Here is a 20,710-nt window from a genome sequence, read left to right on the forward strand (position 1 = left end):
GTGTTTACAAAACAACAAGGTAAGAAAACTGCTCTCTGGAGACTTCACCTGTGGACTTAAAAAACTTTCTATTTCAGTGGTAAATTTAGTTATAACTGTTTCCATCTACTGGCTAACTCACCAATGATTATCAAGAAACAAGCCTAGGATCACCAACCTACTTAAATTTCCTTTAATGTGGTAACAACTTCAGAAAATCACTGTGGCCAGAAATAGCATCAGTGACCTGCAAATAAGCAAAAGAATCCAAGGAATATATAAATCTACTGACAACAACAATCTGCTAAACCTTCCAATCCTTCAAGATTGATAGGTTTAATTAAGGAAAATAAATGACCTGTGATGAGTCACTAATGATGTTGAAAAATGAGGGTATTTAAATTATTTATCTTACAATGTTTGTGTATTAATAATGTAGTAGGAAATTTGGTTGAAACCAAAAAGATGGGGGAAATAAGAAAAGTGCCAGAATTAACCCATATTGTCACTATTTTTATAACCAGGAAACACATTATGATAGCACCCACATTTGTTGCTGAAGCAACAACAGAATATCAAACCCTGTGCCTGCTTTCAATACTGAGCAAGAAGCACTTATCACCTTATGTTGAATGCAAAACAGATGTGTTTCTTTGTGTTTGACCCAGGACCATTTCCATTTTTTAGTTTTAAGTTGTCATTTAAAGAAGCCAGATTGTTCTAATCACAAGTGTCATCCATTCATTAGTATAATGGAAAAAGGTAACAGATTATGCATATAATAGCCACCGGGGAAAAGCTATGCATTTACAACCCATAACACTTATGTAGATAGATTGTAGACATAATAATCAGCCACAGGAGGGAGAGGAAGAAGGAGAGAGAGAGAAACAATTACTCTAATGGAAAGAGAGGGACTGTGATTAACATTATATATCTCCCAAAGAAAGATATTTGTGGCAAGAATGACTTAAAGGACAGCTCTACATTTTAGCTTTGCCTCTTGGGCAAGAGAGACAGTAGAATAACAAATGAGATGCACCGCATCAGCAAAAGAAACTCACAGATTTATGAAGTTATAGCAATATTTGCTCTCACTATACTCAGGAGTCTCTTCTTCTGTTTAACTTTGTGTGTCTGCCACTGTGAAGGGAGGATGTAGGAAACAACACGATTGTTTCAGGAAGAACTGAAGAAATAAAACTAAAGTAGAAAGCAGGAAGTATAATGGTTTTTTTCCCTTCAATAATGAAAATACAGCAAGCTCATAGATTCATCATGGGAGTGGTTATTTTTCCATCTGCCAAACGTGTGCTTCATGGAATAGGTTAGTTATGTGTACTCTATACAGCCATCGAAAATGTGCATTGCAAATGAATATAAATAGCTCTCTTTAAGTGAAGAAGCCATTTTGCTAAAATGAATCTCCATTCAGGAAGAGAGACCATATACAAAACTTGCCTAGCTGTACATTTATACTATTGAGTATTACATAAAATATTTCACATAGGGAGAATAAATCTATTCCATAGGTGTTTGAGTTGTCCTTTGGTTCAAAGCTCTCAAATACAAATAAGGGTCTTTTACCTGGTTACATATGAATTAGGTATTTTTCCCATTTTATTGTACTGCATCATCGATTTTCATGTCAACTTCATGTGTACGTTTAAGATGCCCTAAATGCAATATTAGCATATAGTTGTTTCCAAAAAAATTTCAATAAAATAATGTTCATGGCAATTGCCCTGTGGTATTTCATTTTCAAATGGTGTAACTGCATGTACTTTATGGCAGGCAGAAATACATAGCCTTATATGTAGAATTGAAGCCTAATTAAAATAGGTGAACATGCTTACTTTTTTGGGAGGGTGAGTTTTTCATGTCATATTTAAAGTAAAAATTCAATAATAAAAACATTTATATTCCTTGAAAATTACAAATTCATAGATAGCTTGCCAGTGCTACTCAATGCACATTTTCCTTTGATTTATAATTCTAATTGTTCTAACATTTTAACATTTCAGAATTTGTTTTAACCCAAATTCTTGACTAATGAACACTAAATGAAGATACAGCTCTTTAAAATGGAATTGTTTGGGGGAATATGTGGGTAATAAATTTTGAGAAAACCTGAGAAGCGGATATTCAATGTTGATAAATGTCATAATTACTAAATTTGAATAAATGGAGAGAGTATGGTCACCAATAAATGTACATTTTCAATTATAAGGAACAGATGTAATTATTGGAGCTTACATCTCCACTACTACCTACCAAGTACTATAATTATTATAAATTTGAAATATAGGATCCCTCTTTATTAAAATGTAGTATCCTAGGACACTATTTCATCTATCATGCACCTTGCTTTTAGATTAAAAGGGTCCAATTCAGGTTCACCTAAAATTACTCTCTAGAATCCTAATGTTGTAATCCACAGAAAAAACAAAACTTGGTTCATCTCTGCTCAAACGCAGATGCCCACATTTATGCAGAATGCTAAGAAAAGGTTAATGGTATCCCATATTGACAATTCACTGAAGACTGCAAATGCCATTCTGGAAATTTGAAAACATGTATTATAATTTGCTCTTTATTTTCATCTTCAAACATTTTCATGCTAGTTGCTTTCTGCTTCTCTGAAATATTTTGCCAGTCTAAGGTAATTAGAAACTTATTAATCAAATTTTCAGCATCTCATTTTGCTGATTTTTCCCTACTGAAATAGATGCTGTCTTTTACTAATGGATGATGGTGTTGATAGTGGAGGACATTTTAATCACTGTGTTCTGTTGATAGATGGCTAGTCCATTTAATTGAATTGTTATTTGATAGTGTAGTCTTTAAGACTTGCAGGCTTTGGGATTCAAAAGTGGACGACACAATCTTGGGCAATCTAACTATCATCTATTTAATAACAATTATCACTATATCACAATATGTAAACTGTGACCTAAACTCAAATATATTTGAACTGAGCTTTCACAAGTCATGATATATTCATATATATATATATATATATATATATATATATATATAATTTTAAAAAATAAATATGAAACATTTAAAAGCTACAAATTTTCTGAACTGGTTGTCAGATATGTTGTGGCTGGTCAAATTAATTTTTGCAAAATAAGTTCCCTCGAAATGGGAAGTAGCCTAGTGGAAAAACACATGTCTGAGAGGCAGAGGAGTGGGTTCTAATCCTAACTCTGTCACACAGCAAAAAAGTGACCTTGCTACAAGAACTTGAGCAAGTTGGTTAACTTCTCTGTGCCTCAAAAGATGTGGAATTCAATACCCTGACAATATCTGGATGGTTCTACCTTCACAGCATGTCTAGAATCTACCCTTTTCTCTCCATACAAACTTCTACTATGCTGATCAAAGCACCTTGACTGCTGCATCAGCCATCTCGCTGACCTCCCTATCTCCTGTCTCTCCTCTCCAGTCATTCATTCAATCATTTATTGAACACTTACTGTGTGTAGAGCACTGTACTAAGCACTTGGAAAGTAGAATTCAGCAACAGAGATAATCCCTACCCACCAATGGGCTCGCAGTCTAGAAGGGGAGAGACAGACAACAAAACAAGTACACAGGCAATACTTCATTTTTCTTCTGGGATCATTTTTTTTTCTGGAAACAAACAAAAAAACCTTCTAGTACCTATATCTCCACACTTCAGAAACCTATACTGGCTGCCCTTTCACCTCTGCATCAAACTCCTTACTATAAGGCACTCAACTCTCTCCCCCATTTCACTGATATACCATACCCTAAACCTAACCTAATTCCTCTAATGCCAACCTACTCTCTGTACCCCTACCTCATCTATCCTGTCGCCAACTCAGGCCATGCACTCCCTTTCTTCCATCATATCCAATAGTCTATCCATCACTTTCTCCACCTAGGCACTCCTAAAATTGCATCTCATCCAAGTGGCCTTCCGACCTAAGCACTCATTTCCCTATCTGCTCTCCCCTCTGTGTTACCTATAATCTTGATTTTGTACCTTAAGTTCTAATACTCAGTGATACCCCATGACACTTATCTACATATCCTTTTTTTCTACTATTTCCCTTATCTGTAATTTACTTCAATTTCTGTATACCCCTGTTGACTAAGTTCCTTGTGGCAAGGGTTCCTGTCCACACACTGTATGTTCCCAAGTGTTTACTCTGTACTCTGCACATCATAAGCCCTCAATGCCACTATAATTTAGTAGACTTTTCAATACTCCTAAATAAAAGTAAATTGAATTGTTTTGTGGAAATGAATCATTCATTGCATTGATCAAGAGAGGAAAAAAAAAACTTGGTATAACATTTTTTCAAGTATTGAAGATAAATACCTTTAGAATATATACTTGCAATACAGAACTTTCCCTGCAAGAGGACCCATAAAATCAAAATATTTAGTAAAATTTATTTTATACCATAAAATTAAGTAAACATACTTTACAAAAATTAATTTACTCAGTACCAAATTTGATGCCTTTCCTTTTTTTTTTTGTATTTCTTAAGCACTTATTATGTGCCAGACACCATACTGAACCCTGGGGTAGATACATGGTAATCAAGTTGTAGCAAGCCTTTGCCCCACATAAGTCTTAAAATCTTAATCACCATTTTACAGATGAGGTAACCTATGCACAGAGAATTTAAGTGACTTACACAGTGTCACACAGCAGACAAGTGGAGAAGTCGGGATTGGAAACCAACTGACTTCCAGAACTGTAGTCTATCCACTAGGAAACACCACCTAATTATTGGAAGAATCCTTTTGCACTCCTCAAAACCAATATCTTGGCTCACAACTTTGTTTTCATATACCCTCTGATATTTCAGTTCCTTTTATTAAAAGGAGAAATAGAAGAGGAATGAACACTAGAAAGATCCAATTCAGTGGAAGTAGCCAGTCTCCTGTGAGGCAATGAAGTTTTTTTTTTTAAAAAACTATATACTAAATTAACTCCCATAAGAACGTTTGCTGCTTTAAAAAATTATTTCTCTTCACAGAATAACAGTTTTTTACCAGTACATATTGCTTGATCCAAGTTTCAAGATTTAAATTTCACAGACAATAGATTTTCAAATATAAAATTAACATGATAAAATGGAGATTCATTCAATCATATTTGAGTGCTTACTGTGTACAGAACACTGTACTAAGCACTTGGGAGAGTACAACAATTAATAGACACATTTCATGCCCACAATGATCTTACAGTCTAGAATGAGCTTTGAGTCTACAGTTTTAATCTCTGAAATCCACCACCTGAATTTTTAATAATTAGCTATTTCCTTGTTTCAAAGATTGATCTAACTTTGAAAGCCTACTAGAAAAAATGCACTCAGAGGTGATATTTTAAAGAAAACTGGAAAGTCTATCATTATTAAGAAGGATCAATTTTAATGAGGTTTTTATATATTGGAATAATGTCCCTGTTACCATAAAATCTAAAATTGATATCACACATATGGATTTTCCAGTTTGCCTGCTGGCACAACAACAGCAGCAATAACAACAAACACAAACCAAACAAACAAAAAAACCCTCTGAAACAAATCTTTCCAAGGGCATGGATCTGTGTTCAAATCCTACCTCTGCCATTATCTGTTGTGTGACTTCGGGCAAGTCACTTAAATTCTCTGTGCCTCAGTTCCATCAACTGTAAAATGTGTATTAAGACTGTGAGCCCCATTTGGGATATGGATTATGTCCAACTTAATTATCTTGTAGCTACCCTACAACTTATCAGACACTGGAAGTGCTTAAATATAAAAAAAATGCAAGGGAAAGAATCTGTTTCCTCCAAAAAAAAAAAAAAGCTGTAAGCTTCTTTTCCTTAATTTGCCTTTTTCTTATGTTGCATGTTTCCAAGTGCCTTGTCCAGCACGCTATACATATCAATGACTCAACAGATTATTCTGCCTGCATTCACATTCTTCAAGTGTAGGAAGATGGAAAAAGTTTGCTTTGGGTCCCTCATAATTTAGTACTTTATTTGCCAAATTCACTTTACTGGTTCCATTCCATTCATTGTCATGCTCTTTTATAATATTTTCCATTTAGCCTACCTTAAAATATCTAATTTTGACTAATGGATAAAGTGAGACATGTTGCAAGTATTCTTTTAGATTGATTGTTTGAAGTGATATTTTAGTTTATATTCTCTCCATAGACTTATCTCTATCATTATTACAATAAATATAGACCAATTCAAGTAGTGTTTTTTAAAAAACAAAACCCACAAAATGCTTTCATGAACTGAATACAAATATATTGAATTTCACTTTTACAGAATGACAACAAAATAATCATAGAAAAAAAAAAGGCATTGAACCATTTTATTCCTTCAGGCAAAACAAGGGGCATTATTAGTATTTCATAATTACTTGAACAAATGTCATAATGATGCCAAATTGGAAATTGACCCCATATTGCCTTAATCAATTAGCTTAATACTATTCAATTTTGTTTCCACAAGATAACCACAACAATTCTGGTTATTGAGAAAATATGTCAAAATTCATTTAGCAATCAAAATTTGTGAATGAAACAATCATAGTATGTCTTTAGCTTTGAGAAAGAGATACCTTCAAATGCATACGTGAGCTGAAAATAGGATTATTAACTTGGGCTCTAAAGCTCAGTATTGAACTAACCTATTTCTCTTCTTTGCAGACCAGAAGGGCTCCTATAGTCTGTCTTGGTCCAGACCTAAGGAGAATCAATCAACTAAAGTCAGCCATCCATATAATAACAATAATAATAATAATAATGTTGGTATTCGTTAAGTGCTTACTATGGGCCGAGCACTGCTCTAAGCGCTGGGGTAGATACAGAGTAATCAGGTTGTCCCACGTGAGGCTCAAAGTCTTAATACCCATTTTCCAGATGAAGTAACTTAGGCACCATGAAGTAAAGTGACTTGCCCAAAGTCACACAGCTGACAGGTGGTGGAGCCAGGGTGAACCCATGACCTTTGACTCCTAAGCCTGGGCTCTTTCCACTGATCCACGGACCATGGGTAAGCTAAAATATCATCAATTTCTGGGCAACCCAAACCCCGCTGAAGCTTATATAGTATAGTTATTCATGCCTGCTGCCACTCTATGCCTGGAAATAGTTCTCTTCCCCAACCCCATCAGACCAGACCAACCCAAACTGGCGGGACCCCTAGCAGGTTGTATCAAGTGTAATTAATATTTATATATGTCCATTTGATATTACACAGCTTTTGGCTCGCTATTTCTATTATAAGTACTTCAGGAACATGGGATGTCTGCTTCTGAATCAGTGTTTAACACACTTGGAATTGAAACCAGTCCAAAAGAATAGGTTTACTATTCTATATTAAGAAACATCAAATAAATAGAAATTCTATATTAAAACCTTGCCAGTTAAGAAGAGAGATATTCCTATCAGTTAAATGATTTTCCTTATTTAGTTTTGTTCGACAAAGAGGTTAGCCATTTGTTACACAGCTTGGCTTTTTTAGTCTAAAATAATGTTTTAGAGCTCTACTAGATAAACTGGAAATGTGAGAGGATCTGACAGAAGGGCAATTTTATAAATCTTTGTGCCATCTGTTAAAAAACATTGAAGTACAAACAATCTAGAATAATTTTGTAAAACTACTTTGTGTCTACAGACAAAGTTATACAGCAGATTTCTGGAAAAAAAGAAAATAGATAATCTATATTCTACCCAACACAACACAGTTTTTTGGGACTCTGACTCATTTTCTCACCAGCAGAAATGAAATTGTTACTATTACTTTTTTATTGTAATTAAAGCCTGGTTGGTTACAGGCAGGATGTTCTCCTGGTTGAACTATGGCTCCATGTGATTTACAGCAAAGCAACCTCAAAGCTGCTTGTTTGTGAAGCTTTTTGGAAATCTCATAGGCAATGAGGTAGACATCAGGAACATGGAGTGGGGAAGGGATTTTAAAATCCTCTGTCAGTCAAGGCAATGTGTTTCTGTGAGTGTGGCACTGAACATTATGTTTTCCCTGAATTAAATTACAGATAGAAGAGAAAACTTTAGTTGGAAAAGTGTGAAAACTTCTAGGAAGGACATGAACTTTATAAAAGTATTAAATATACTGTCCATTTCATCACTTGGGTACTGCGGTACTTGGTACTCTCAAGTGCTTAGTAAAGTGCTCTGCATACAGTAAGTTCTCAGTAAATACCACTGATTGAAAACAGTGGAAACACTGGAAACAGTGAAGATAAGAGCCAGAATTGACAGTTATCTAATTAATTTGATCCATGAACATTGCTTAAGAACATACATATCCACACACTCACACACATTCAAACAAACTGTAGATAGGGGAAATGGGAGTGTACAAGGATATGTTATTGAATGGTTATTAGAACAAGAGGAGATATCATCTGAATTCTCTACCTTAATAGGTTAAAAAGTAGTAAAGTCATCTAAAATAGAGTTTAAAGCCACATAACTAATTATATTTTTTTCACCCATGTGAACAATCATTTGGTGTCTGAATATTGAAGTACACAAAACAAAAAAAGTATACTTGCATAAATATAGCCTCACATAAATTTACCAAACCTGAGATGAAATTAGACTAAAAAAAGGGATGTTAATTGTGAAGAGTCCCAATAATATGAATTGGTCATAAGTATATCTTTTCAAATATAAATTATAGCATTGCTAGTTTGATGCTATAATAAATCCTGGCAGAAGTTTTCATTCACCAGCAATAGATTTGTCTTGGATAATTGTCAGCTGCCTCATTGAAAGAGGTGAGTCAATCATTTGAGGACATATCACTTCCAAAGGACATGTGAATGGAGTGAAAAATTCCATGTTCGGAAACTTATATCAGTACAAGATAACCAGCCTCTGCAGAAACTTGAGCAATAAACATTAAAAATTCAGTATAAATGATATAAGAAAGTTTAGGAGCTATCTTTGGAAAGAAAATATATTTAAAAGTTTTGCAATTGCTATGTGACTCAAACTAGTATTTCTGGCAGCAAAATATGGTCTTGGCTTAGATATGCTTAATCATTCTACCTCTTTGTTAAATATTATTCATTTTATATTCATTTCTAAAATTGAAATTCAAATCTTCCATAAGTCAGGGTCAACTTTGCCTTGCAGATAAAGAAAAAATATTTACTGTCACCAATACTGGCCTGCTCTCTCCCCAGGATACTCAATCTACAACATGGCTAAAAGTATCCTGCTATACCTAATTATTGATTCTGGATAAAGCAAGTACATGTCTCACTGTGAAGTTGTGTCAAATTTTTCTTCAAATAATTAAGCAATTGAGTGATTTAAACATTATCTTTGGTTACATGAATACTTGTTTATCCCTGATAGAGAGACTATGAAGCAGATGGTTTATGACAGAAGAAGGGAAAGTTTTCATTGGTCTTTTAATCCAAGCACTATGCTTACTTGAATTTTAGTAAACCATAAAACAAATAAGATTGTATTTAAAACAAACCCAACTATAATTTTCCAAGATGAAAATCCACCAACAATGACACAGTAATCATGGGTGGTTGAAGCTGCAGCTAGCGGTTAGCCAGAGTTACCAACTAAGGCAAATGCGCCCATCAAACCACCTGAGCTTTAGGCTTGACAGTGCTCTGATTTGTAAAGTTACAGCAGAAGACGTGCAGAAAGGCAAAAAGATGGCTGAGAAATAAACTTCTCAAAGCACTGGAACCAATAGAGCTATTAATTATAACATTTGCCCTGATGTGAATTTATCTTTGGACAAATAGATTCAATACTGAGTACACTTCCTAAACTTCCTAAATTAGTACACCAAAACTTCCTTAAGTAGACTAGATAAAATAACTCAATTGTGGACTATTTTCCCACTCAAATTACTCCATAAGAATATGAATAAGTATGGTTTTAAGGTAGAAACAATTCAGAATAAATTGGTCATGGTCCCGTTCTTTATGATTCTTGAGCCTAAGATGAAAAAGTGTATGCACTGACATTTTAAAAATAAGTTGTTCTCATGTTTTACAACTGTATGTAATAAAATAGTAATGGCACCAATATTAATAATAAATTTTATTTGGGCAGAATCCTTCCTTGAGTTCTAAGCACCCTTTGCTAAATTACACACTATACAGAATCTTCTATGTGATTTCATTTTGACAATTATGATTCTCTGGCTCATAATTGGTTGCTCTATACACAGCTTTCTTCATTATCCAAGCTTCTGAATATCTTGTTAATCCTTTATATTAATTTCTACTCATGTATGGGGTACATTTCTATTAGAATGTTGGCTGCACAGAACAAATTAATTCTTCCTCAGAAGTAGGTCATTTATCCATTGGAAATTGCAAAAGTATCCCTCCCTGGCTATCCTTTGTAGTTAATATCATTGTTGACAAACACAATACAGGCAAGAGGAAATTTTTACCACTGATTGACATTTGCTTTGGGTATCACATAAATAGCCTTCCTGCAGGGTGGTCTTATTTTTCTACATCTATCATTTAATCACAAATCCAAATTATCCCTTAAGTCTTACAAATATAATGCATTGATCACTAACTTGAAATTCATCAGTTTTTTGTCTTCTACATTCATCCTGTTACCTTCCTTATGGAGAAGCTATTACAAATGCAATGGCTGTCTTTAAGAATTACAATCTTCTCACTCCTTCAATTTCTTGATTGTTTCTTTCTCTACCCATCTGTCAGTCACAATCAAGCTTCTTGTGCTTACAATAACTCTGTGCCGCTTTGAAAGTTGGATCTCTCAATTCTCATTTCCTCCAATTTCACATTTCTACACTGGTGCTTAAGCCTGTCCTCTCATCTCTGTCTCTTACTCCTTCATTATTCATCCAGTTAAGCCTGGAATGCTTTTGTCCTTCTCATAGCTGGACCATTATCAAAATTTTCTAGCAAACCTGAATATTTAGTTATTCTATGAGACCTTTTGGTGAATGTTACATTCATTCTAGCTTACAAAATAAGTATCTAGTGATTTGAATTCTCCCAGAGGAAAAAATAATCCTATAGATAAATTAAGTACTTAGTGAAAGTAAATCACTATTTTAGGACAAGAAAATATCAATAAATCAATCAGTGATACTAGTTGAATGCACTTGGGATAATACAGTGCAGTTGGTAGACTTGTTCCCTGCTTCGAGAAGCTTACAGTTTAACCAGTAATCCTTCCCCTCTACATAGCACCGATCAGGCCCTCATTAGAGAATTATATCCAATTTGTCAAAATAAGGAGGAAAGTATAATCTCCATCTCATGATAAAGTAATGAGTTAACCACCCTCTATGGGTTAGTCGATCTTTAAATGGTTTTCCTAGTCATATGGAACCTCTCCAAATCCACATTTGTCTAATGGACATCCCATTCAAATTGGGAGAGAATGATCCAACTTTCTAGTTACCCTATCACTTAGTCCAGAATATTAACTCCCTCCAAATCTCTCCCAATGCCCAACCTATCCCAAGGTTGCCCCTAATGACCCTGACAACTATTTTGTTGACAACCTCAAAACTTCAAATTGGCAACTCTTCTCCATAAACACTCACTCCCTTGGTGAACTCATTCGCTCTCACGGCTTCAACTATTATCTCTATGCAGATGACACACAGATCTACGTCTCTGCCCCGTCCTCTCCCCCTCCCTTCAGGCTCGTATCTCCTCCTGCCTCCCAGACGTTTCTACCTGGATGTCTGCCCGCCACCTAAAACTCAACATGACCAAAACTGACTCCTCATCTTCGCTCCCAAGCCCTGAGCTTTTCCTGACTTCCCTATCACTGTGGATGGTATGACCATCCTTCCCATCTCTCAGGCCCGCAACCTGGGTGTCATCTTTGACTTGGCTCTCTCATTCACCCCACACATCCAATCCATCACCAAAACCTGCTGGTCTCACCTTCATAATATCACCAAGATCCTCCCTTTCCTCTCCACCCAAACAGCTATCTTACTGTTACGGGTTCTCATAATATCCCGGCTAGATTCCTGTGTCAGCCTGCTCTCTGATCTCCCTTCCTCCTCTCTCTCCCCGCTCCAATCTATTCTTCACTCTGCTGCCCGGCTCATCTTTCTGCAGAAATGCTCTGGGCATGTCACTCCCCTTCTTAAAAACCTCCAGTGGTTGCCTATCAACCTTCACACAAAACAAAAACTTCTCACTCTAGGCTTCAAGGCTCTCCATCACCTTGCCCCCTCTTACCTCTCCTCCCTTATCTCTTTCCACTGCCCACCCCGCACGCTCCGCTCCTCTGCCACCCACCTCCTCACTGTCCCCTGTTCTCACCTATCCCGCAGTCGACCCCTGGGCCATGTCGTCCTGTGGTCCTGGAATGTCCTCCCTCCTCACCTCTGCCAAACTAATTCTCTTCCCCTCTTCCAAACCCTATTTACAGCTCACCTCCTCCAAGAGGCCTTCCCAGACTGAGCTCCCCTTTTCCCTCTGCTCCCTCTACCCCCCCTTCACCTCTCCTCAGCTAAGCCCTCTTTTCCCCCCCTTTCCCTCTGCTCCTCCCCCTCTCCTTTCCCATCCCCTCAGCTCTGTACTCGTCTGCTCAACTGTATATATTTTCACTACCCTATTTATTTTGTTAATGAGATGTACATCACCTTGATTCTATTTATTTGCTATTGTTTTAATGAGATGTTCATCCCCTTGATCCTATTTATTGCTATTGTTCTTGTCTGTCTCCCCTGATTAGACTGTAAACCCATCAAAGGGCAGGGACTGTCTCTATCTGTTACCGATTTGTGCACTCCAAGCGCTTAGTACAATGCTCTGCACATAGTAAGAACTCAATAAATACTATTTATTGAATGAATGAATGAACTCTTCAGTCTTCCCCTTCTTAACTCTCATCCTCATTTGTTCCTCCTAAGGCAAACTCTTATTCCACTTCCCTGCCATCAAAACACTTATGTATACATTAGATACCATATTGCTTAAACATTAACTCATCAATATATAACAGTAGTAATAGTGTTTCTGAAGACTACTCTGGGTGAAGAAGACTGTGTCAAGCACTGGGAAATGATAAACAGCAATTAAACTTCACTCCAGGGACTTACTCTCAATAAGAACACGGCAACTCTTTCTACCTTCCTTCCCTCTATTTGAGTCATTTTAGCCTCTGTCTTTATCTTTCCTGCCGGCTGCTCCCCAGTGTGCGAGGTGAAAATTGAAGGTTCAGATCTACTAATTCTATTGTACTTTACCTAGCTCCTAGTACACTGTTGTATAGCACTAGGTGCTCAATAAGTTATACTGCTTGACTTTGCCTTTTAAATTGTTCTACAGTTTTCATCCAAACGAGATAAGCTCTATATATATGATTGCTTCTTTCCAGACTATGTCCTCTGACACTTCTCAGAGCTTCACTGGAATTTAATATGTCATATTTTCTTATATAGCACATCAACAATACCTGTAAAAACATACTTCAACTTATCTCATTTGGTAAATGGTACATCCAGGCAAAGGATTTCAAGGACATATTTTACACAGTAAAATCCTTCCAAAGCAAATATGGCTATAATTAATCCCTTACCTGGTCCTTTTTGATAAATATGTCCTGGCATTTGACATAGTTGTGGCACAGGATAGATTTTTTTTCCACCTAGAAACTAGTAAATCAATGGGAAATCTAAATCTATAGTTTCCAACTTTTGAAATTGAGAAGCAGCATGACTCAGTAGAAAGAGCACATGTTTAGGAGTCAGAAGTCATGGGTTCTAATCCTGGCCCCACCACCTGTCAGCTGTGTGACTTGGGGCAAGTCACTTAACTTTTTTGTGCCTCAGTTACCTCATCTGTAACATGGGGATTAAGACTATGAGCCTCACATGGGACAATCTGATAACCCTGTATCTACCCCAGTACTTAGAACAGTGCTCGGCACATAGCAAGTGCTAACAAATACCAACATTATCATTATTATTAATAAATTAAAGATGGAAATATAACAGCATATCCTGAAATAAACTTTCAACAAAAATAACATTCTTACCCTTCTGTTGACTGATCCTTTATCCTCTTACCAGTTAAATGTAAGGGAAGATGGTTGTTCACTGAAGTATTAGGGACATCATACATTCTATTTCTGTATTAAAAAATGTAAAATAAAAGGAAACATCTCTTCATCCAACATGTTTCCTTATATAACTACAGCAGCAACTGTAAGACTTCTCAAGAGATAAAAGAAAAAAAACCTCCCTTCCCTGTTATGTCACTCATTTCAGGAGATATTAGATCTAACTGCCAGGGCAGTTTTTACTGCTGTCTTTTCTAATGCTAACACATGTCAGTATCCTGCCTAAATGGAAAGTAAACTCCCTCTAGCACATCTGATACAGCTTACTAATTCTCTATAGGAACAAACCAAATAGCTCCCTCTGGTCCTTTTAAAGGTATGTGATTGCTTCACACAGGTGAGATGAGAAAAGGATTTGCCACTATAAAATGCTCACAGATGTATCAGGAAATGGTGGGGACAGATAAGAAGAGATAAGATAAAATCAATGGCATGACTCTATTCTGGAGGAATTCAGTTGAAAATTTTAAGGTATAGTATTCTGGTATCTCCAATACATGGATTTATTTATTTCTCATTTATTTCTTAGGATAAAAGTAGGGCAAATTGCTTTTATGGCAGGAACTCCCAAGCATTTTGTCTCTGTACTAATTCCATATTAACAATTATAAGTTATTAAAAACTGTAAGGAAATCTATTACTATACTTACTACTGAAAACTGCCTCAGAGTATGAGCTAATTATTGTAATTATTTAATCACAGGTACTTCAACAACCTCACTTTTAGGCAGTACAAGTTCACATTTTATTTAAAAGAAATCCATTCTGTCAGACTCTGTTGTATTTTCCATTATTAAAGATAAAACATCCATTAGTGTGACCAAGGGGAGAAACTCATTGTTCTAGGATATGAACCAAAAATAAAACACTACTTCATAACTATATTAACTGACAGTCCATTCTGGCTGAAGCTGATACCCTAGATCCAGTCTATTAAACAGTAAGTCTCCAAATACTGCTAGTTTTATCTGGCTATCAAAGGATAAGCCTACTTTAATCCTCTCCGTAGAACTGGAAACGGAATTGAAAGGGTGTTCTTAGAGAATCCTACCTGTTGGTTTACAAACTGACTCTTATTAAAGTCCTTCTGCAACTAAGTTTCAAACACATAAGATAGAAAATACATTATCTTTCTTGTTCTCCCATTTACAGTGTATGGAAATATATATATTTTTGTGTCACAATAAGTTCTGCATCTTTGAAAATGCAACTCGATTTCCGTGTAAGTTCTATAAAGAACCTTTATAGCATAACTGTTGGCATGCTGTTATTTGTCTTTCCTTAGTCTTCTGGAGTTATGAGGAACTATCCAGGGTAATAGTATGACTACAAAATAAGTGGAATTCTATTTTAACCTTTCAGTAACAAAGCACTATAATTCCTTTTGACTTTCTTAGAACCATTTAGATATCTATATTTTATTCAATTTCCATTTTACATTTATTTAATTTCAATCAATTGTATTTATCTAGCACTTAGTGTGTGCAGAGTAATGTAGTTAGCTCTTGGAAGAATACAATATAACAGAGTTGGTGAAACATTCCTTGTCCACAACAAGCTTGAAGTCTAGAGAAAGAGAACAAATATCAACTAATATTTTGATCAATTTCTGTGGAATTTTATTGGATTTTTATCTTTATTCATTTTTATGAATTTTTCAGAGAAAATATAGGTACTTAGTGTGAATGAAAACAAAACTTTTGACCCTAAAGCTTTTGATAGGTAGAACCATGGTTTTCACAACTTTGGGGAAAAAATAAAAATAATAGTAATATAAATAATTATAGCATTTTACATTATACATTACACTATTTTATATTGTTTTTGTCTTTTAATATATTATAATGTTTTAATATTATAATATTTGAAAGTACTTACTGCATTCTAGGCACTGTAATAAGTACTGAGGTAGTTACAAGATAATCAAGTTGGACACAGTCCCTGCTCCAAATGAGGTTCACAGTCTGAGTAGAAATGAGAACAGGCATTTAATCCCCATTTTACAGATGAGGAAACTGAGGCACAGAAAAGATGAGTGACTTGCCCAAGACCGTTCAGCAAGCAAGTGGCAGTCACAATTTGAACCCAGGGGCTCTGACTGCCAAGCCAAAGATCATTTTACTAGGCCACAATCATTTTACTAAGCCACACTTCTTTTCGTCATTTACTTCATCCATTTTTTACGAGAATTTGCTTAGGAAAAAAATACGCTTAGGATTATGGGTATGGCAATTCAGCCCTGTTAGTCAGCAGGTCCCACTCCTTCAGATGAAGACTGTGAGCCTCCCGTGGGACAACCCGATTACCCTGTATCTACCCAGCGCTTAGAACAGTGCTCGGCACATAGTAAGCGCTTAACAAATTATTATATATATATATATGTATATATAATACATTATTATATTTGAGAGTGCCATTGCCCTTCCAGGAATGTAGGGAGAAAAATGATGCATTGTGTCATCACCCCTTCTGTCAAGATTCTAAGCTTATTTTGGTCAGGGAACATGACTTCTATTTCTGTCTTATTGTACTCTCCCAAGGGTTTAGTACCATACTCTGAGAAGCAGCGAGGCCTAGTGGCAAGAGCGCGGGCCTGGGAGTCAAAGGACATAAGTTCTAATCCCAGCTCCCCCACTTGTCTGCTGAGTGATCTTGGGCAAGTCACTTAACTTCTCTGTGCCTCAGTTATCTCATCTGTAAAATGGGGTTTAGTACTGTGAGCCCCATGTGGGACAACCTGATAACCTGGTATCTACCCCAGTGCTTAGAAAGGTGCTTGGCACATAGTAAGCACTTAATATAATACCATCATTATTATTATTAATAAGTGCTCAATACATACCATTGGTTAATTAATTCTTCTTTAACAATGGATATGCTACTGCTCACAAAGGAATTTTAGGAAGAAGAAGGAAAAAAAAAAACCCAACATTTCCTGCAGAGGAAAAGAAATAGAGTCTAAACTCAAACTTCAAAAGGCAGAGGCACAATCCTAATACCTTCATACATGACTCAAAGTGAAAATAAGCAACCACCAGCAAATAAGGCATCTTCAAGGTTCTTGGGAAATATTAGATGGCTTGAAAGGTAGTTTGCTTTCTACTTAATCTCTATGATGGTTTTTCAAAATGTTTGAAACTTCTGATTCTGTTCATCTCAAATATCTCATGTGGAATACCACTTTCATGAAATAAGGGGTGCACCTGTTAATGGCTTCTTAAATATTTTTCTTCCATTATTTGAATAATATTCATTTTGGGGAACATTCACAGATAAACACATTTGAAATGGGATTAAACATGATTAAGTTCCAATAAGTGCCAGCTGGCTTGGGTCCATTAGAAGTCACTCCCTGCACATTTATGGCAGGGGACATTCTGTTGGGATGGAAATTAGTAAATTGATGTAAAATTATAAGTAATTAGCTCTAGTACTTTCACAGACCCTGTGAAAATTATTAAAAAACATCAAACAGCTGTTGGCTAATCAAGAGAAATAGTCTAGTTGTTCCACAACATTTTAAACACTACTAGTAAAAATGTTGGCATGCCATAAGTGGGGAAGCTGGAGCACATCTACTGATATGTTGAATCTGAGAAATGAGAAGGAAAGATTTCATGCTTTTGATGATCAACTATAGGCCTACTGCAAAAAATTTAAATTTGAGTCAAGCGGTAACCACAAATACATACAATATACTGTCTGCAGACTAGAGGTTGGTGTCTCAGATTTCACTTTTCCTATTAAGACAGTGACATGAGAATAGAGTTAGAGGAAATGGGAATGTGAATACACCCTTCTGGAAACATTACGTAACTTTGGCTTCATTGACATTGTCCTTCCCTGGTTCTCCTCCTATCTCTCTAGCTGCTCCTATTCAGTCTCTTTTGCAGGCTCCCTCTCCCCTAACTGTGGGAGTCTTCTCAAGTCTCAGCTCTGGGAAGCCTTCAATTTTCCATTTATACCTACTCTCTTGAAGAATTTATTCATTCTCATGACTTTAACTACTATCTATGCTTTGACAATTCCCAAATTTACCTCTCTCCCTTGCAGTCTTACATTTCCTCCTGTTTACAGGACATCTCTACTTGGATGTTCTGCTGACAACTCAAACTTAAACCAGAAGCAGAGCTCCTCCCATTTCTAAAGACACCACCACAATCCTCTCTTGTCCCACAAGCCTGTGACCTTGACATATCTCTCATTCAACCCATATATTCTGTCACCAAACTAGTGGCTCTGCCTTAAAAACATTACTAAAATCTGCCCTTCCTTTCTATCCAAACTGCTACTGTGCTTATCCAAGCACTTGACTTTGACCTGCCTTGAATACTATATTAACCTTCTTATTCACCTCCCTGCCTCTTATTTCTCCCAAGTCCAGTTCTTATATTACTCTGCTGCTCAGAGGATTTCTCTAAAAAATGTTTAATTCACATCTCCCCACTTCTCAGAACTATCCAATGGCTGCCCATCTATCTCCACATCAAACAGATATGCCCTACCATTATTTTTAAAGCACTCAATCATCTTGCCCCCCCTCCTATCTTCCCTCACTGATTTGCTACTACAACCCAGTCCAAAGACTTTGCTTTTCCAATGCCAACCTACTCAATACTACAATATTCTCTCTCTCATCACCAATCCCTTGCCACATTCTCCTTTTGGCCTAAAATCCCCCACCCTCCCCCACCTTGATATGAACACACCACTACTTTCCTCAAGGTCAAAGCCTTATTAAAATCACATCTCCAAGATGCCTTCCCTAGGCCCTCATTTCATCAATTGCCTTTCCCTTCTGTGTCACCTATGACCTAAGATCTGTACTCTTTTAGCACTAGTCATCCCAACCATCGTCAGTCCCACAACACATATTCAGAATTTATTTTCATGTCTCTGAATTTATTTTCATGTCTCCTCTCCTTAACTGTAAGCTCCTTGTGAGCAGGGAACTCTATGGTAGTGAACCCTTCCAAGCATTTAGTTCAGTAGTCAGTAAATAGAATTGACTGATTCACTGATTAAAATGAAGGATTTTTGTCTTGTCATGCCAACGAGTTATTTCTGACCCATAGCGACACCACCAGACACATTTCTCCCAGAACATCCCACTCTCCATCTGCAATCGTTTTGGTAGTATATCCATAGAGTTTTCTTAGTAAAAATATGGAAGTGGTTTACCAATGTCTCCTTCTGCACAGTGAACTTTAGTTTCCACCCTCTCTCTCGTGCTGCTATTGCCCAATACAGGTGAGATTTGACTTGTAGCATACTGCCTTCCACTCACAGGCCACTGTCCAAGCTAGGAATGGAATGGGTATGCATCTGCTTGACTCTCCCTCCTGTAGCCGAGACTGGTAAAGTACTGGAAACTCTCCAGGTGTGATCCTGAGAGGGGAAAATGAGGGATTGGGAAGCAACAACTACCAGATTCTGTTACTTCTGACATTGGTTGCCTTTGTGATTGTCCTTCAAGAAGCATCTCTGATCCTTGGTTTAACCATGCATAAAATTGAGATTTCAGTAGTTATTCACCTCATCCTGGAAAGTATTAACTCCCTGCTTTAATTTTTAACACATATAGTTTAAACAGAAAATCAAGTTTTATCTTATTAATTCTCTCAAGCACAGCAAGCTCACCCACAGCAATTCAGATTTTACAAAATGGAATAGGGCAGCCACCAAATAAGGAAAATTCCCTGAATGTGCACATTTCAGTCATGAGCAAAGTCACCTTCCAGATCCAAATTATTTGTCACATGGCTCTGAAATGCACTAGGCTATATACATTAATAGCATTCTATGAAAATCTCAAGGACTTTTAAGCTCTACAGAGGAGTTAACCAAATCATAAATGCAGAAGCTAAATTTTTAGAATATTAATGTCCTTAATAGATATCAGTTGGAAAAAGTTTAAGAAGCTTGTGGAAAATGTCCTTCCACAAGGAAAAATAAAAATGTCCATAGGATAGAAGTGACCTCTTATCCTAGATAGGGTGGATTATTTCCACTGCAGGAAACATAAACTATATGGGGTCTGAACTACAAATAGGTACCACATATTTTCTTATGGTAATGAAAATAAAGCCCACCCACCCCCATCCAAGAAAGATCCATCCAGTCAGTTTAGAAGGTTTGCAGGTTCTCAAACAGGTTGGTTTAATGAATTCCTATTTCCTTGAGAAATGAATTCAGACCCCATTATCTACAGGCAACATTTTCCTTGAAGGGAAAATATAGCCTATCTATAACCATGAGATGATTTGGGTAATTTTGTTTTTTAGATGAAGTGACAACAAAATCTCTTGCATTTTCCCTGCTGAATCAAGTCTCTACTTCACTTGACTTTCCCTTGAACCTGACCGTGACTATGCCCCTGCTTGCTATTAAGGGATGATGATCACAGGCTTTTCTTTGTTTATTTGTTATGACTTTGAAATAGACCATTTGTTATTAAGACATGTCTTGCCTTATTAAAAAAAAACCCAGGATGACTATGTCAAAGTCAAAATGCTCTTTATATAGGACAAGGAGGATATTCCTTACTTGCCACTAAGGGTAAGTAATACCTCCACCTCCAAAAAATGTAACCACATCAAGTACTTAAGGG

General features: G+C 36.4%; 1 non-coding gene across 1 annotated transcript; it reads right to left on the bottom strand.

Moving 5' to 3' along the window:
• Nucleotides 1–19,360: 19,360 nt before the first annotated feature.
• On the bottom strand, nt 19,361–19,498 carry LOC114810788. Its single transcript, XR_003758481.1, has one exon. It is a non-coding gene; the product is annotated as a small nucleolar RNA SNORA7 (small nucleolar RNA).
• Nucleotides 19,499–20,710: the final 1,212 nt, after the last annotated feature.

The sequence above is a fragment of the Ornithorhynchus anatinus genome, chromosome 3 (genome assembly GCF_004115215.2).
Source record: "Ornithorhynchus anatinus isolate Pmale09 chromosome 3, mOrnAna1.pri.v4, whole genome shotgun sequence".
Taxonomy (NCBI): domain Eukaryota; kingdom Metazoa; phylum Chordata; class Mammalia; order Monotremata; family Ornithorhynchidae; genus Ornithorhynchus; species Ornithorhynchus anatinus.